Here is a 16,930-nt window from a genome sequence, read left to right on the forward strand (position 1 = left end):
ACTAGACAAACAGACAGACAGACAGACAGACAGATAGATAGATAGATAGATAGATAGATAGATAGATAGATTGATAGATAGATAGATAGATAGATAGATAGATAGATAGATAGATACTTCCAATTAACGGTAGAACTGTGGTTTTCTGTGTATTGTTGATGTTTGTGTTATGACTTCTAGTGTTGCTATAGCTTTTTCGATGCTATTGGTTGTCATTTCCATATTTATCGGAAGTGGTGCTAGTAATATCACTTTGACTAGTAACAATTGTTTATCGTCGCTAGCTTTGTTGTTGCTGTGTTTATTAATATTCGTTGGCATTAGCGATAAGAATTTAATGTGTAAACATGCTAGGTGTTGCTGCTTCTCTCTTAAGAACGAGTAGCAAAAAAAGTTTTTGTAATGCAGCAAATAGCAACTCCTAATGTTTTTAAATTTGTACCAGAAATTATTTCAAATTGTAAGGTTGCTTTTTATTGACTTACATCTTGCTATTAATTTTAACTGAACGCATTATTTGACATCTTTTAATTAAATATACTATGTACAACATCGTATACTTGATATTTAATTTGTTTCGGCTACATGTAAACTAATACAATTCCAATTTGATCATAAAACTATTTAGTGGGGAGAAGCCTGTTATAAGCAACCAAGCCGCGAAACGTGCTTACTTCGAGCTCAACTTCTACCTGATGTGCTTTTGCATAAAGGGTCTAGGTAGCTGCTTTGACTAAGCCATAAAAACTACCAAAATGCCCATAAGATAATTTACAAATGTAAACAATATCATGGTGCCAAATTAATGATAAACATGTAATTCAGAAATAACTATAATAAACGTAACAATTCTTATTCATATTTAAAAAAAAGATGAGTTTAAAGGGAAAAATTATCCCGGCTTTTACCGTATTTCCTCTTAAGTCAGTTTCAGGTGCTGACTAACCACAACGGTCTTTATGTAGTACGCGAGCTAACAATAAGTTGCTAGTCTCTGGTAACTTTTCTCGCTGGGTAAGTTTGTCCTGTTCACGACTGCATATTTTCCATAGAGTAAGTAATAGTATTAATAATGATTTTTAAAAAAAGATAAAATAAAGTGTAAGTTTCGAGATATAATCCATCCGTTCTTTGGCTGTCTGCTCATTTCTTTATCGATTTGAGCACTCATCAAGTGAAGTAATCGTTATTACAGTATTAAAATAAAGACAACGAAAGAGCCACACTCTACTTTACTTGCATAATTTAAATCGGTCTCTTTAGGTTCTGGTTTCTAATCATAAAGACAGATCAACTTTCTGCTTTGCTTTTCATTCCTCTCGGGTGGAAATAATATTGACATGCGAAATAAAGTATAGCATATAGAACGTAAATTAAATTACCACTACTCTCTACCTCGTTATTGGAAGTATTCCGACAACGAGTGAAAAATGAATCATTATAGCTTTTAAGTAAAACCAGATGTATTTATTTTTTATGAAATTCATAGAAATAGCAGAAAATTAGTTGAAATTTGTAAAAGATTAAAAATGTATTTCTGAAGAAATTGGTGTCAAATATGAGGTCAACTCCATAAATCAACCATTCTGCTAGGTCTTTTTTCTATCTAATGGCAGTATTTTAATTTCAGTTTCTGGAAAGATTACCACTCAAATATATTTAATGCTATTTCATTGTTATTTTCCTCCAATACGTTATAATCAGATTCCTAGATTTTTTTTCTAAATACTATATTTGCACTTCTCTGTGCTTGACAGTTGAATTTAGCTGTAAAATTTCCATATTATTTCTTCGTTTTTGCTATTTATACATTCTTTAACTTATTTTGCTTTTAACGATTGGTTTAATAATGCATATCACAAGTGAATTTAATTAACATCATCATTATCAGTATCACCATCTTCATTAGCAGCAATAGTATTTATCCTTGCCATCTTTGTCCTTCTACACATTTTTTAAAAATCTTTAAAAGTGTTTTGTAGAAAGTATTTTGTTTTCCTTTAATTTTTGTATTGTTTTCAGATTAGAAAACAAAATCCAAGAATATTATATTTCCAAATGCTTTTTTTAAATCGTTGAATTCCTATTAAAAATGATTTTACTCATTTCTACTTTTTATTTTTTATTTCATTTACGTTTCTCAAGCAAAACATGAAAGTCATATTTATCCCAACTCAAAGAGACACATAATTTGTCGCAGCTATCACCGTATGTTACTAATGACGTCAAAGAGATTCATCAAATTTTATAATATTTTTATGAGAATTAGCGTCGTAATTTTAATAAAAGTCATCTGCAACTACAATTAACCCTGTATGGAATTCTCTAATTAATATTTACTATAGTGTCTCAAACTATCTATCATAAATTCTTTTTCTCTTACTTTAAACGAATTCCTATCAAGTAATATCTTATGTGTCGTGAAATCAAGTTTAGAAATACGAGATAAGGAAAATAACTTAAGCAGGTCGATGATATAATAGTGTGGGTAAAAATATTCTTAATTAATTCAGATTATATTCTGAATTAAAAGAAAATAATAAACACCCATTTGTTTCCGATTCTCAAAGGAAATGGGAGATACTTTCTAGCAATGAAGTTTTAATACCTTGAAGTGAATTTACATAAATAGGGGTGAGGTTTTTTTCTAAGCAGGTGACACATTTTGATTTCTTAGATTTTATCAGCATAGTACGGTCTACACAAGCTTGCTCGATCAATTCACATAAATTTTATATAGAGAAAAAGGATTATGGATATATCTTGAATAAAATAGTTTGAATTTACAATTAGATAAAACACATTAGAAACGAAACAAAATTCTAATTATGCAATATACATACAGAGTTCAGTAATTTCCAATGGCTTAATTGATCAGAGACTTACAAATCAATGTAATATATTCAGTGGCAATTCTTCATTGCTTGGACGAGATCTATTCTCATTTACGTTCATATTTTACATTGTATAAGCCTACCATTATATTTCTTTCCTGCTTCCCTTTATTGTATACATTAGCATTAATTGCTATCTATTACATCAGGTTTCTCGTACATTTGCTTTTGTTTTTTTACTGCATTAGGAAAATGTTCTTAGATTTTCTCTTCTAATTTAAGAGTTGAAGTTTATTTTGTATATTAGTATTGCGATGTAATATTTTATGTTTGGTTGTGATATTATTGGTAATTAATCATCTTCTGCTTCCATTTATTATTCTAAACATTGATAGCATATTTCGAACTCGTTCGTGCTTTTTGTTCATACATGATAACCTGCTACATTTTGTCCTGCAATAATTAAACATAAAATTTTTTAAGTGAGTGAGTTTAATATATTTATATACGGCTCACAGTAGAATAAAGCTTCCACACGTGGAGTGGTGCTGCAGCTATACTTGCAGTCACCATACGCCACATCCATAATAAGGCAACCGACTAGGAGTCAACAAATCTCCAGTACAATATAAACACAAGCCTACAACCATGTAATCGCTCGACTTTAGTTTTATTTTGTTACAGTACCTTCGATTGCCTCAGCTCATCAGATCCGGTTGCTTTCGTATCAATTTCCTATTCATACTTCCAACTTACTTGCCCGTCATTTTCTCATTACCCATATTGTATCTACAATTCCAGGTCGTGCATCAATAGCCTCTAATGCCAGTCCTTTCTCCTTGAAAATCACTGCTACAGAATTCTTTCCCTGCCAAAGTTTTATCTTGCAGTAATCAACTTTCAATAGATCAAAAGGAACATTCGCCGTACGTGAATGTCTAAGGATTTTAATCTGCGACAGGCATAGCTCTTTTTTTCCCCAAAAATGTCAAGTATTTCAATAAACTAAAATTCAATGATTTCTTAAACAAAACATATATAACATGCTTATATATTTCCCCCACCATTTTGTAATAAGAGTCGATTATTGTAATCCACCAAAATATGTTTGTATATTATTACAGCTGCTCTTCTCACCTATATTTCTAATATTTTAACGTTTTCCTTTCATTACTTTGACCCTTCGTTGTTTCACATGAGTATGTATTATTTTAAGCATACTTTCAATTATATGCATCACAATATATTTTGTTTTATTTTCTACATGATGTGAACTACATATTTAGAATTACATGCCATGATTTTACTATTTCAGAGCTAGTGTCAATGGACAAGGTATGAACGTTATAATACTTCATTGCACTTTTCCTTAAAAAAGATGTACTCGAAGCAATTTGAAAAAAAAAAGCCTTTCGCCTTCTTTTTGTGCTTTCTTTCTTATGAGCTTTTCTTTCTTTTTGACAGCTATGGATGTGAAATGAATCGATTGATTGATCATGAATATGTTAATGTTGATATCTGCTTCCAGAAATTATTACGATGCTCAAATCAGTGTTCGTTATTATAGTTCTTTTTCTTTTTTTTTTTTTTGAATTACGTTGGATCTTTATCTTTTGAAAGATATTTTTCGGCCCTATTAATACAATATTCTGCTTTCTAAATATTTTCTTTTTATTCAATTTTATTTGTTAGTTGTTACTTTTCTTGTGTTACTGTACTTTTTATTTGCATTGATGTTTTTGCTTTTATATCCATTGCTTGTAGTTTTAGTCATGTTGTTTTCTTCTGCTCAGATATATTTCTTATTTGTTATATTTCTTTCACTCCATATTCATAATTTCAATTTCATTGCATGAAATTTTGCCGCAGTTGCTGTTAATGTTATCTCTGTTCGTTTTGTGTTTCATAGTATCGTTTTCGAAATTTTATATTTCTATTCTCTTAATAACTCATATTTTACAGCTAAATATTATATCTTTTCCATGCAAGAATGATGTCAAAGTCTGTATTAATTTTTCGAGGGGATGAACTATTCTTTAGAAATATAAATCTTTCTTGATAATATTCATCTTGGAAAAGTGTGTAACCTGAAAATATACATATTTTTCAGAGTGTAACTGTTTGAGTTTTCTCTTGATATCACTGCTTTCATTGCTTTCTGATTCAGATCAAACAGCAATTTAAACAAATTTCCTGGTAAAGAATTGTTTATGTTGTAAACATTTATATCAAGAAGTCGTTCATTAAACATCTACGATATCGTGTTTTGCCGCCAAGTTTCTTGTTATTTAGTAGATTCAAATTTAAAGAACACCTTTAACCTTGAATGCTAATGCTTCCGTTTGTCTTCATCGACATATTTTCATTTTAGCAAAGCTAGCTTTTAGCTGACACTGTGCTTTGCTTAGTGTTTCTTTATTCATTCTTGCTGTTATTGTTTACCTCCAGTTCTCTCTTGATCCTGCAAAATAATGATCAAAGACATTCCAACCACAGACGTCTTTTTCTTTTTTTTTAATATTGCCCTATTTTTTAAAGTTTGAACGGTCTAATTAATAGAGAGATCTGACTTCTATATCTAGCTGGTTGTCCGACCATGTAAAAGCTCCATCATTGGCTTATATTGGTTTGTGTTTCCAGTTGGTTGTTGGTTAATAGCCAATGCAAATATTAGTAATTCTAATTTTCAAGTAGTTTAATGCAATAAATCCTAAAATATATTAAAAGCATGGTTACTTGTCCAAATCTTTACAAATAGTATTTTCGTTCTGTTCTTGTTGTCATATTTGTCCCCAACTTTAATGAACATTTTGCGGAACTTAAAGGTATTTCAGTAACCATAACAGCATTATCAATTAGTCAATAGCTGGTGCAGTTTAATCGACGTTTTAAAGCACACCACGGAATATGTTGCCAAAATAAAGGAAATCAGTATGTTTGCTATTATTAATCATTTGATCGAACGTGGCGAGCGGGCAGAATCGTTAGGCAATATGTGTTCCGGCCGTCTCTACGTTCTGAGTTTCAAATTCCGCCGAAGTTGACATTGCATTTCATCCTTTCAGTGTCGATAAATTAAATACCAGTGCAACCCTCCCCACAAAATTTCAGGCCTTGTACCTTTAGTGGGAAAGGATTATTATTTGATCTGATAGAATTACTCGGACGTCAGCAAAATTAGTTGCAGTATTAATTCCGGGTTTTTCAATTCCATCCAGTCGAGGTCAACTTTGCACTTCAGTCTGTCTGGATCGATATGATATTGAACCAGTATAGTACTTAGTTCTATGTAATAGACTAGTCCTCTCTACCCCAAACTGCTGGTGTTGTGTTAAAATTTGAAAGAACCACTGTTAGTATTGCCTCAGATAAAATGCTTAATGGTGTTTCTTTCGACTCTACGTTCTGAGTTCGAATGCCACGAAGGTTGATTTCGCCTTTAAGCCTTTCGTAGTTGATTAAATAAAGTACTAATCAATCGCAGCAGTTGATGCAATCGTCTTACTCCTGCCCCTAAAATTGATACCCATGTGCCAAAATTAGAAAGAAAACTATTATTGCTGGTGATGCTAGTTTACTAATCATAATTATATTGCAATATTTGCAATGCAAACCGAAGCGCAGTTTAATCTGCCTTCTGTACATGCAGTACGTTCGATATGTGTACATAGCATAATTCTACCACTTTCGGTATGTTTTGTACGTTCCGCGTGATTTAGATGCTTCTTATTTTAGTCTTTGCAGTCTGGTTAGCTGTATTTCGAAATTCTGATATTTGGATTATATTCCCATTCCTTTGGGGGATATACTAGCGACTGACTGGATTCATATTTCCATTAGAAGATACGTCATTCACTGGAGACCCTTAATAATAATATCTGCTTGATTAAACTTGATCACCTTTATTTCGTGATGTTACATAATCATGACATGAATTCTCGTATATAAAATCGCCAACTCTATCATGCTTTTAAATACACTCTCTCTTATATAAAACTGGGTACATTTGACAATCTGGCCAAGCTTCTCCTTAGCAAATTCAATCAACAATTATTCAATACATTACATTTTATGGTAGTTTCGTGTGCAAAGACTGGTGCTGATATCAATAACTTTCAGTTTCTTCTTTCATCCTACATAACATAGCCAGTACTGTGATTTATATTTGTCTATATCCACCCATTTACGTTTGTTTCAGTTATTAGCCATGTAGAGGCTTTTCCAGTCATAACTTTAGCGAGACATTCTGCAGTCTAATGATAAACTTGCTTTTCTTAGCCTCTTCAAATTTCTGTTAATATTTTCTTCCCTGTATCCTTTTTCCTTTCTCCTTAGTCTTGTCTGACGTTTCAGCCCCGCTTCTATTTTTTGGTGAGTGGGGAAGCTTAACAGTCAGAAAACATGCTTTTGAAATATCCGTACAAATTACCCACTTAGATACATTTGTATTTCTACAGTGAGCAATTTACAAAAAAAATTCTATTAATTGTTGGTAGGTACACCGTATTTCATTGTGCAATTGTAGTATACTACCAAACAAATCGAAGGTTTTATAAGTTAATGCTGTGTCCTGCCATGTTAGCAGTGCGCTTCAATCACATTTTTAACAAGTTATCTCGATAGACTTTCTATAGAAATTAGAGAACTAGAAGTTCTGACCTTTCGTATAAGGAAACGTCAGTGTAAATAATATGATCGAAGGTAGACAAACAAGAAATTGGTATATATGCATATTTCGGGAGTTCTGCTAACACAGTAGGACAGGGTGTTGCCTTACAAAGCCTTTAATATACATGTAGTATATTATGGTTGCTTAACGAAATGCACTGACTTTACGAGCAATTATCACATACGTACCTGTTGCTTGGAATGATTTTAGTACGTAAAATTGGCATATGCATTTATGTTACGTCTCTAAGTTTAGTGGTTATTGAAGCAATATGTTCATGGATGGTTAATGAGTGGGATGTAATGCTGAAGACGGAGCAAGAAGTCCTGAAATATGCATATACACTCTTTACCTTATTTACCATCTTCGATCGTATTGTTTACACAGGCGTATTCGTATACGAAACGTCAAAACTCTCACTGCTGGTAATAATTTGTATAGAATATATGTTGAGATAACTTTAAGAAAATTGATTGAATCGCACACTTAAAACAGTAGGACACCGCATTGAATAATAATATTTTTAATATACTTTGTAGTATATCATGGGTTCATAACGAAATAGAGTGTTCCTACAAGCATTTAAGCAAAATACAGTGTCCCTACAAACAATTGATATATAAGTAACTGTTGTCAGGAATGTGTTTAATATGCAACATTGGTATATCCGATTGCATTACACCATTAAACTTTAGTATCCAAAAAAAGCAATGTGTTATTGTATGATTAATGGGTTGAGTGTGGAAATGAAGAAGGAGCAAGAAATTCTGAAATACACACACACACAAATTTCCTATTTTCCCAGCTTCAATCGCATTGTTTACATAGACATATTGGTTTACGAAAAGTTGTAACTTTCAGTGCTGGCTCTAGTTGCTCTAGAAAATTTTCTAGATCCCCAATGCAGTTGTTAGTTTTCATGATTTTTGTTAGACTAATCTTAGCATTTTGAGACTATGACTATTACTTGTTAAAGTTGCAGTTATAGTATTCTCCAACAGCCTCAATGAGATATCTGTTACTACTTTATGTTTTGCCGTTAATTTGGTTTTATGTTTCTTTCATTTATGTGTGTTGCAATTTCAAATGATTATTGGTCTCCATATTTGCAGTATATGTAATCGTGTAATCCGTTTCATGCCCGAGGTCTCTGGTTCTAATGGGATACTTCAATGACTTTGTTACTTGGAAACATTTCAGAGAGCCCTTCAACACTAAAATATGAACTGACATTGCCCTCACACCCTCCGAGAAAACGTTAGATTGGACCGCAACACAACCATCTTCCTGCGGCTGGATGCACCTCTCTTTGTCACCTCAAATATAGGAGCATTGTAGATCAGATATCACGAGGATCAAACTCATTACTGTTTTTATATACTATTTAGGCTCAAGTGCACACGACTGTAGATTTGATTTTCTAGTTCTCTTTTTCGTTGTTTCTTAGTGTTTTTAGTTCTGTATTGTATCTTATTGTTGCTTTTCCATTTGTAATATTAGGCTTTGATTTGGTCTCCTGTCTTCAAGATCGTTGCATTTTCTCATTCAATTTCCTTATCAATTACTTTAATAAATCTGTGTACTCTCTGCAGAAATTATATCTGAGTCTTGTCAGGCTTGAAGTATCAGATAACTTGTTAGCACTTTGCAGGAAAAGAGTGGAGCGCTTGAGACTCCCCTTGAAACATTATTCTTATCATAGGGATGGCTTTCATTTCAGTTATTCTCTGTTATAAAATTTAATGTATGCAGAAATATTTGCCATTTACTAACAATGTGTTTAATGCATCTGTTTATTTTTCATGTTAGAATCCACTTTCAAAAGCCTTTCAACAGTCAATCCATATCGAGATAAAAACTTTCTTTCCTCTCGTACAGCATTGTTTTGTTATAGATTTCTTTATCTTCCAGCTTTCCTACACGTTTTCACTCCAGCATAATTATTATCATCTCTTTACGGACATATGAGCATTCTATTTTTTTGCTCTTCTAAAGTTAGGCTTATTTTCAGATACTCATTTACTAATTGTGATAAGGCATGAATATAAGAAAGCAGGTTGTGTGGGGGGAAATTTTTAGGTATTATCGTTTCTTTAGTCTTGGACCATGATGATTTTCCTCACAGTGAGCCAATTGCCACAAGATCAGTTAACATCTTTTGAGATATCTTTGCTAGCTTTTTATAGCTACGGATATGTGCTCCTGTGTTTGCGCGCGCGCCTGTGTGTATGTGTGTGTGCGTGCGTACGTGTCTGCGTATGCATATGTGCAGCACCGCCTTTTCTACTTTGGTTTGCCTGTAAAATCTACTTTTATTTGTTACGCTTTTTCTTTTCATTTATTACCCATTATGTTGTATACATTTGAAAAATCACATCGTTAGTTATTTATTTATAACAGATCAGTCTCTGATTCACTACATTTATAATGACAAAAATAACAATGGGTGTGAATGCATAATTTAGATCGAAAACCTGTGTTATATTTGTTTGGAAGTATTGTTTATAAGTTAGCTGGCTACTTTGTCGATATACATCGTCAAAAGATACATTCCCACTCATATACCTATGTCTGTACGAGTGAACATATAGCATGTCGCTGTACAGTTTTCCCAATACCATGTATAGGGCTCGTACAACCTGCAGCTATAGCAGGAGACAATTTCATATTATCTCGCTTTGGAATAGAACAGAGAACAATGACTTTTGAAGCCAATGACACAACGAAACAGATTGCCAATGACATAAGAAAACATGTTGCCAACGTCATTTTAGTATTTCGTACGATTTCTGTGCGTTCGTGTACGCAGTTGCATGTGTTGTGAAGAAATTGTATTGCGTGAATCTTGCTATTAAATAGTCTCTTATGTTGAACTACAAGTGTGCATATGAAGGCCGTTCAATGAACTTTCTTAAAGTAGTAAATCTTATGTGCTTAATGTTTTTCCTTCTTCTTCTCAATCATCATTATCAATCTCACCATCATTATTATCATCGTCATCATCATCATAAACATCATCATTAATGCTTCGATTATCTTGCTACTGAAGTTTTTTAAAAAATTTATTTATTTATTTATTTGCACACTGTTTAAACTGCCTTTTTCCCTTTCAATGTATATTTTGATAGGATTTTAACTTCTTTCAGTACCATATGGTGGTCACAATGTAAAGAGATATCCTTTAGAATCCACAGGTTCTACTTTATTAGTGTTATTTTGACCGTTTGAGATGATCATTTTCTCAATACAGTCAAGTATGCTCCAGGTTATTGTAGCCAGATTGTTGTTGTAATATAGCCATTTTGGTTCATGTTTATACCGCTGTTTCTACGCGATAACTAATAATTGAAGCACACCTGCCAAGTCAGTTATGTCTTTGTATATATTATACATCTTTTCTATAGCATACTGCATTTTTTAAAATTGATATTACATTCTCGTTTCGTTATTTTGATTTTATAGATTATTTTGTTGCACTTAATCATGTGCAGCTAAAATCAAACATTTCAAATATTGTTGACTTTTACGGGTGTTTAATTTCTCTGCATCGATATTGAAAAATAGTGTCCATAGAGTGGATTTTAATCTTTCTGTTTTTTCATTAAAGGTATTTATTTGTTCCTTTCCTATTTTCATTTTGCGTAGCATTTTTCTTTTTGCTTTTGGAAATCATTGCTTCTAGTAGGCATTGTATTATTTCTTTTAGTTTAGAGAATGTTGTTGTTTATGATCCATCACCACGCTGATTAATTTCTGTGTTTTGCTCGAACCTAGTTACATTTCCATTTGATATGTCAATCTCGTTTTACTATGTGCAGTAAGTATAGTCTGTCTAAATGACTTCGAAGCAATTTCAATAGTGTTTTTCAGATCTCTAGTCAAAATTTCTCAATCCATGTAACTTTAAACTTATTATAGTACAGCTGAAAATGATTAGGATCACTTGCGTATTTATACGTATTATCTTATTTTTATTATTCGGTTCCCTTGGTAATATTTTCACCACTGAGTAGATTAGAATATTCAGCTAATTAATATTTGGTTGTGATTTTACAGAATTTCTTCAAAGCCTCATATTTTGCTCTTCTTAAGTAGAACACTCAAGCAGAGATTTCCCTTGATGCTTATGCATATATATATATAGCTATATTCGCTTTATCTTCAACTTTCCCACTAATATATATTTTCCTCGATGTTTACGTTAGTTATTCTGTTGCGATATGTGATATTATTTTGTTTGTAATTAAGTGCATTTTCGGGGATGTATTTTTGTACTGGATATTTCTATTGTTTATTTTTCATAGGAAGTGTTGTGAACTTCATAATTTATTTTAAACTTATTCATTTATTGTTATTATTACGTTGTACTAGCGTATTTTCTTAGTGTGTGATGGATCCTGTTATATTTTCAAGGTATTTTGAGGATTAAATTAAATGAGGGTAATTGTTGTGGGTTTTTTTTTTTTTGCTTCTGGTGAGCATTGTGTGAAAACTTCTACTGTGATGCTTTCATTGGTTGATATTAGCTTCTCAGCTTTTGTGTGGTAGCTTATATTTTGTGAGTGGGTGGAGAAGTGTTGTTTACTCTTTTACATCCTCTGTGGAACAATTGTATAGTTTCTTCTGTTTCTGTTTCAAGGAACTTATTGCTTATCACGAACCTCTTTACACACGTTAGTATGTATTCATTTTTGTTTTACTTTAATGTTTTTCTCCACGATTAGCATATTTCTTTTATGCTACCCATGCATGTTTGATGTAGTAACGTTTTATCATAAGCATTGCACATTTATACTGCACATATATGTTCTATATAATAATATACCGAACATAAGAAGCATGCAGTACTTTAATGCACTTTTCTTTGTTCCATAGTTTCTTGTAGTTATCGTTTTATTTAGTAATCGCAGTTGAAGTCTAGGTTTTGGGTGAGGTGAGATAACATTTCATGAAAACACCACTTAGGCAGCAATCGCTACATTTACGTCAGTTGGTGTTCGAATTAAACACACAAACAACATATATCATACATACTAAACCAGCGTTTATAGCTTTATTGCTGATTGATTCACTAATGGATGCAGTCGGTATGTTTTTACTCATTTATTCTTTAAAAATAACACTGGAATTATTTTCAGATCTTCCATTCGTGTTTTAGTTACTGTAGATTATTTAATCGACATAACTTGTGCATAATATACTTACAGACACACATTAATCATCCATGATATCTTTTTTAGTGACGCTGATGTATTTATGTCTGACGGCGCGCTATATTTATGTCACATCTATTTCAATATTCAATCCTGAACGGTTTACTTAGATATCGTTATCAATGTCGACAAGCGTGCTTCAGGTTGTTATGGACAAGTCGTTATCCTGTGCCCTAGTTGCTATATGTACTAATTTCTTATAAGATTTTACGCGGAAGTGTAGGGATCAGTCTAGTCACTATAGCTTTGTGTCTGTGAATATGCTCGAACTTGACAAAGGTTGAGTCGCTCTTTTCATATGATCAATCAATCTCTATTTTCCTTATTTGATTTTTGTTGTTGTTTGTAGCTCGGTATTGTCTTGAGCAATAAAAATCAAAACTTCTGTTTTTGCTTCTCTGCTTACTATATGGTGGCCACGAGGTAATTATTTCTCTTTGTATACTTTAGAATACATCAGTATACTTTAGAATTATGTTTTGTTTTTCTATTTACTGTCTATTAACCGTATCTACAGTTTTGTATACGAATAATCTTTCTCTTTGGTGTTGTCACTTTCAGTAAAGTTTTAATGTCTTTTCGTATGAAGAGAAGATTTTATTCGGTGTTTTCTTATTCCATTATTTTTTCTTTGTTTCCTTTTTTAGTACTGCACTAGTCCTAGTGTTCATATATTGTAGTAGATTTCTACTTTCATCAGAGCACACCCACTTTGTGTGCAGAAAAGTTATCAGCAAGTTATTTAATTGTGTTTAAAGTCTTTAATTCTTTTAGTTAATGATATCGGAGCAATAGCTGAAACTGAGACAGTATTTATTAACTATTACTTTTAATTTACTCCTTTTCTGAATGCTGTATTTTTCTCTTGTCAGTGTCATTAACTCCTAATTATTTGTGCATGGATTCTGTTCTAATTCTCTGATTTGGGTGTCTGTATCTAATTTAATTTTCTCAGTTTTAGTTAATCTTTCTCCTTTAGTAGCTTTGACATATTTGTCTCATCTCACACACAATTATATGTCTCGACTGAATTTACGAACAATATCAACTCTTCCAAAATCATTATTTTCAAGTCATCTAATTGGGATACATGACATATAGCTTGTCCGTAGAAGGTATAGGCTGGTTTAAATGATTTTCTCTTTCCATTGTAGTTATATTGTAGTTCAATTAGTTTTACTCTGATATTGTAGTCTAATCATTTTTCTGCTTTGTGGAATTCTTGTTGGCATAGTTTGTTCGTATTTGTACTGCTTCACTTATTCGAAATCTTTACATAATATCCAACAGTTTTGTATTCTGTAAATACGTTTCGGTAATCAAAGATATGTTAATGCTTGTTTTCCTGTTTTACACAAATATAATATCTTACTTCACCTTTATCTAATATGTATATCAATACATATCTTTCTGGTTTCCTTTCTGCATCTCTTTCTATGGTTCTCCAGGTGAGTTACCAGCTAATCGTAAAGCATGGTTTTTAAGGTTTTTATATCTTTTGACAAACAAAGTAGAAGCCTATACATCAGAGTATTTCTGGTATTTTTAATATCATATTCCTCTCTACCACCCAGTTACGTGATGAATTTGGCTTTCTTTTATTGTTTATGTCCCTGTAAAATAGTTAATCATGGATATTTTGCTGATTTGTTTAGATTTATTTTGATTTCAGAATTATGCTATTTTCTTTTTATAATTATTTTTGTTACTAGAGTTCTGTTTCCTTTGTATTTTGTATTCCGCATTCCGATAAACAGGAATAGGTTATTTTTCCTCTTTATTTCTATATTTCCTACCTACATGTGGATGGAGTTCACAGATATCTGACTCTATTTAGAAAAAGTTCTGTTTTTGCTCGATTGCTATTCAACAGATTAGATCATTCAGTCTGTTAATATTCGGGTGCTTTGATACAAGAGAGAACTTCTTGCATAGCCATGTTACAATATTTATTTTTAGAGCTACCTGTGTGCCAGTAGCTCAGCTGGGGTTTACGTTGATCCTTGCAGGTCAATTTTATTAGGTAGTTTCTTATTTCCGTTGTTGTTTTTCTCTCCTCAATGTTCTCTAATTTTTACGCTATGATGTCTCTTTCTATGTTCTTTGTGAGATGTGGATCTGGGAGAATAATTCTGGTGAGCTGTTTATTTTAAGTATTTCTTTGGATACTTGGTGTTCATGACAATTTGGATGTTAAGCTTTTCTATTTTTTCTGTTATAATGCAACTGTGTTTTTTCTATACTGCATTCTATAGCATTTGCATTGAGTTCTGAGGGCTCATATATTGCCCACGACGCATTTCTTTGTTGTTACACCTTCTCTGCTTGAAAGGACTTTGCCACTGTGTCAAGTATTAATTATTTTCTTATCATGAACTCAAATATACGTACGCAACAAAATTTGCCAGACATCATAGCCTGATCAATAATAGTTTTATTCTTGATTGATTTACACTGGATTTAGAAATTGGTTTCTAAATGAAGTAGATTTCATTTTTTATTCATTTCTTTCATTTTCTTCAAATGTTCATTCCGATTGTCACTCATGTGCTCGACATGCAGAACTCCTTTTCTATAATTGCAGGGTACATCAACATACTGGTATGCCTCTTTAAATTTGCTTGCTTTTCTTTTTCTCTCTTTTTCTTTTGTAAATTTTGGCTTGTTAATTGTTACTTATCCTGATGTCAAATTTAAGACTTTGCAGCAACCTATGTATACACACTCATGCTGACGTTCAAGTAAGATCAGAACTTAATTTTGCTATCTGCCTTACCACTCACCCATCGTGGTACGATAAAAATATCACCTGCCAATCACTGGAGTTGATATTATTAACTATCAGCCTGAAGGCGGCGAGCTGGCAGAATCATTAGCACGCCGGAAAAAGTGCTTAGCGGCATTTCGTCCGTCGTTACATTCTGAATTAAAATTCCACCGAGGTCGGCTTTGCCTTTCATCCTTTCTGAGTCGATGAAATAAGTACCAGTTACGCAGTAGAGTCGATGAAATCGATTATTCTCCTCCCTCAAATTTCAGGCTTTGTGCCTTTACTAGACAGAATTTACTAACAATCTCCCCTAAAACTGCCTTAAGGCCTCGTGCCTTAATTAGAAACAAGTATTAGTAATAGTAGTAGTAGTGGTGGTGGTGGTAGTAGTAGTAGTAGTAGTAGATCATAATCATATTATTATTATTCAGTAGTTTTATTTTTATAGCATGCTTTCACTTCACTACCGAGCGCGCATCTGTGTGCCTTGGGTATGTGCTGTGGTTTGCTGTCCTGGTGTTTTTCTTATGTATTTGTCTGAATATTTTTTGTTATATCTAATGCACCTACTATGATAGGAATTGTTTCTGTTTTTAGATTCCACATTCGAGTTACCTCTATTTCCAGGTCTTTGTATTTTGAACGTTTTTCTATTTCTTTTAGGGAAACGTTGTCATCTGCTGGTATTGATACATCAATTAGAAAGCATTTTTTTCCCTTCATGATCTTTGACAACTATATCTGGTCTATTGACCTTAATTTCTCTATCTGTGTGTATTAGCATATCACAGAGTATGGTTGCTTTCTCGTTTTTTTGTGACCTTTTCTGGCGTGTGCTTATACCATCTTTTTTCTGTTGTTATTCAAAAGTGTTGGCATAGCTTCCAGTGTATGTAGGTCCCAACTCTGTCGCGTCTGTGAATATTTTCCTTCTTAGCCAGGACTGGGCAACCAGAGACAATATGATTTATTGTTTCTTGTCCATCGCCACATATTCTGCAGTTACTTGTTATGTTTCTTTCCATTATATGTTTTTGGTAACTTCTGGTGGGTAGGATTTTGTCTTGAGCTGCAATTAAAAATCCTCCAGTCTCTGCTTTGAGTCCTGAGCTTCTCAACCATTGCTGGGACTGTTCTCTGTCTATTTTTTTTTTGCATTTAGTTTAGCCCAATATTTTCCATGAAGGAACATTTCTTTCCATCGTTTTATCATGGTTTTTACGAGTCCCTTTTTTGTTTGGAGCTGTAGCACTGCTTACTTTTTATTCATAGTGTCTTATGTATTTTACAATTATTTTATAATACATAATGATAATAATAATAATAGTAATAGTAATAATAATAATAATAATAATAATAATAATAATAATAATAATAATAATAATAATAATAATAATTATTATTATTATTATTATTATTATTATTATTATTATTATTATTATTA

At 32.4% G+C, this 16,930-nt stretch overlaps 1 protein-coding gene across 10 annotated transcripts in view; it reads left to right on the forward strand.

Annotated features, from left to right (window-relative positions):
• LOC106883318 (uncharacterized) overlaps positions 1-16,930 on the forward strand; it is a 351,443-nt gene that overhangs the window by 108,685 nt on the left and 225,828 nt on the right. For 8 of the 10 annotated variants that reach the window (XM_014934300.2, XM_014934321.2, XM_014934292.2 and 5 more), the window contains one exon: positions 4,150-4,169. The exons of the other annotated variants lie outside the window; for them this stretch is intronic. The gene's annotated coding sequence lies outside the window, so the exon portion shown is untranslated. The remainder of the gene's footprint in view (positions 1-4,149; positions 4,170-16,930) is intronic. 10 annotated transcript variants of the gene reach the window in all.

This window comes from Octopus bimaculoides, chromosome 2 (assembly GCF_001194135.2).
Source record: "Octopus bimaculoides isolate UCB-OBI-ISO-001 chromosome 2, ASM119413v2, whole genome shotgun sequence".
NCBI lineage: Eukaryota > Metazoa > Mollusca > Cephalopoda > Octopoda > Octopodidae > Octopus > Octopus bimaculoides.